Below are 3347 nucleotides of genomic sequence, written 5' to 3'. Positions count from 1 at the left end.
GAGTGCTCGTGCGTTTTTTGCAGTTTTTCTTTTCAAAACGTGCAAGATCCAAGCCCAACAATCTCAAGTTAAACTTAATTCGCTCGCATCAATAATAATAATATAACAACTAGTACTATTACTACAACTGATACCCCTCAAATATTTTTCCTAAAGGCCAAAGCTAAGGAAGTGGTCTCCCATTAATCATTCCGACAGGTCTGGCCCTATTGGCTGATGAGTAAGGTATTAAACCCATAATTAATTTATTTATACTAACTTGTCAAGTCAAAAACAAGGTCAATGCAGCAAAATGACTCGACAGACAACAGGAATGACACGTCAGAGACATTCCTAACACCTTGGAAAAATTTTTCGGTTAGTCAGCTAACTCACATATTTTTTGAATGGTATACAACACTCTGCAATTAATTCCTAATTTTGCTCCCTATTGTCCTATAAATAGAGGTCATTGTGCACTCACATAGGTAACTTTATTCATTCACACATACTTGCACACACACACGTTTTACTCTTGGTCAACATCAAGGCTATGAGCTCCCTGTTCAATTTTTGCACTCCACAAGCATATTATATCTTATATCTCAATCTTTCATCACTCCATTTTCATTATTGCACCATCTTATGTTATTCTTGAGTGTTTCCTTACTTATTTTTTCATAAAATAATTTAGTAACTTAAGCATAAAAGTGCTAACTTTTGTTTTGCAGGCTTTTCTTGGTCTTAGGATTTCTTTGAAGATCTTTCAATTTCTTGTGGCGTTGTTGGACTTTGGTATGCATCACTGACGCAATGAAACACTTGAGCTAAAGACGTGAGAAAATGGTTAGCTCAAACAATTGAGGTAATAACAGTTCTTTTGGAGGAAACACTTCCCTCCCGACTGCAGCAGGTCTTGAGATTCCACCTCCTGAATACTCAATGGGGAATGATAATGCCCCTATTCCCACTCTCGATCCCACAACTCTGCTTGTTGCCTCCAACCCCCTTTTCTATGAGCAGCTTCGTTACTTTATCCCAAGACCATCAACTCAGCCCTCCGGGGCTCTCAGGCCAATGGAGTAGGGTAATCAACTCAGCAATAGAAACTCAACAAGGAGGAATTCACGCCCGTTGATCCTACCAGCAAGGAGGAAACCAACCAGGAACCTCATGAGATCTCACGTCCTTTCATAAAGAAAATGGTGGAATTCCTCCAGAAGATAAGGAAGGAAGCTCTGCTTCTTCTGTGAGGTATTCCCTTTAGCGCCTTCTGAAACAAAAAAGTTCGATCCGCTTACAACCCAAAGATCAATCGATATCTCCAGCCAATTTACTTGCAAAAAACTCCCAAACCGAGGAGCTTGTGAGGTAGCAGAATTAGTATATATGAAAACAAAATTAAAAAAACAGAGGCATAAAAGCAGAAAATCAAGAAAAACCACCTCAAACTTTAATAGGTTTATACATAATGCTTAGCCACATTTTTCCGTTTGAATAATCTGGTCATGCATGCCTTTGATTCACTGTGTTTTAATTACAGGGTCTAATGCACTATACCTTTGTATCATAATATAAATCAACAAATTATCCTTTTTTATGAAAAAAGAAAAGAAAGTAATTTATCCTATACGATATAGGAGCTTATAAAATGTTTTAGAAAAATTTAGCCAAACACCCCTAAGTCGGAGAACATCTATTGGTCGGCAAAATATGTGCAGACTGAAATACACTCAACTCTATTTATTTTAACATCATTTCTTTATTTATTCAAACATACTCAGGATTAATTCATTTTATCAATTTTATGTTTATTGTATTTAATTTAATTAGATAAATTATAATAAAATTTAAATATGAATATGAGTCAATTTTGTTTGTTTTTAAAATCGTGGTCAAACACTTTGGGTCCTCGCAATTGTTTGACTAATAAAGCGTGATTCTTATTTGTTTTCATTTTTTAAATAAAACTTCTTTAGAAAATAATCCTAAAATATAGGATTCTTTTATGATATTTGAACTTTCATTATTATTGTTATTATTTTGGACACGTTATTTGAATGAATTTGTCAGAAACTATTATAACTATGAAAGCACGTATGAAAATTTAAGACTACGATGGCCAGAACTTACAATCATGAGATAATTTAGAATTAAATTGAGAAAGAAAGAAGCAATTTATATATATATATATATATATATATATATATAAAAGTGATAATTGCAATGTCCTCCTTTAAGTTAAATCTAATTAGGTTTTACACCCTCTTAAGTTTGCAAAATTTCATCTACCACCCCAGTCGGTGGGCAAAAGTGATAATTGCAGTGCCCTTCCTGAAATTGAATCTAATTACGCCTACACCCTCTCAAGTTTGTAGAATTTCATCCACCACCCCCAGAGATTCGTCTTTAAAATGTAGAAAACAAGGGATATATGGCCCATGCAGGTCTCGAACCTGCGACCTTCGCGTTATTAGCACGACGCTCTAACCAACTGAGCTAATAGGCCATCTCTGTTTATGCTTTTGACAAAGATATATTGATATGGTTGAGGCAAGGGTTATATACAACGTAATTGGATAGTGTTATTGGGCTAAGTGATTATTCAACCCGTCGTTTCTTGTGACCGAGTAAAGAAAAACTATGAGTTGAATGGTCATTAAGCTATATATTATTAACTCGCTAGAAGTTGACAAAAGAGTAAGCATCCCATTTTTATCAGGATATCTTTACTACTGTTCATGGCAGTTTTGCTATGCATTTCATGTTTTTATCTTATTGAAATGTCTTTCTGCAGTTGTATCTTATCCATCATGATCATGAAATGTGTCATAAATGGAAGAAAAGAAGCAGATGTCTTGTTTCACTATTATGTCTAACTTTCCTTTTCCTCTCATTCTTTCCTTGAAGAAATTGAAGAAGAAATCAAGCTGCTGTCAACCATTAACAGCAAACAGCTTGAGGACGATGCACTGTTACAGCAAAACGAGTCGTTCTACTGGAATAAAGAAATCGCGAGTTTAAGCAGTAGTGAGTCGCTGACGACTTTAGTTACAGCAGCTGTTGTATCTTACTTAAAGAAGCACACTTGTCTCTATTGTTCCTAGGCAGCATTTTTATTAGTGAAAGTGCGTTTTCTAGTTAGGTAAAGGCTTAACTAATTTTTGAACTTTGGAGCTGTATATATACGAACATATACAGCATCTGTATTCAACCTTCTTCTGCTTCTGCTGATTCTTGAATAAAATTCAGATGGGGCTTCCATCTTTTCCTTCTTGTTCTTGGATCTTGTCATTTCGTTCCTTTTCTTCTGTCTTAGTATTTTGGAAAGTACTATGATTTGAACTTTGTTTTGTCTACCATAGAAA

The 3347-nt window shown here is 35.0% G+C and overlaps 1 non-coding gene across 1 annotated transcript; it reads right to left on the bottom strand.

Annotated features, from left to right (window-relative positions):
• Nucleotides 1-2414: 2414 nt before the first annotated feature.
• Nucleotides 2415-2488, bottom strand: TRNAI-AAU (transfer RNA isoleucine (anticodon AAU)). Its single transcript has one exon. It is a non-coding gene; the product is annotated as a tRNA-Ile (tRNA).
• Nucleotides 2489-3347: the final 859 nt, after the last annotated feature.

The sequence above is a fragment of the Sesamum indicum genome, linkage group LG4, assembly GCF_026168435.1.
Source record: "Sesamum indicum cultivar Baizhima isolate 11 linkage group LG4, ASM2616843v1, whole genome shotgun sequence".
In the NCBI taxonomy this organism is placed as follows: domain Eukaryota; kingdom Viridiplantae; phylum Streptophyta; class Magnoliopsida; order Lamiales; family Pedaliaceae; genus Sesamum; species Sesamum indicum.
This window is presented reverse-complemented; position numbering and strand designations above follow the sequence as displayed.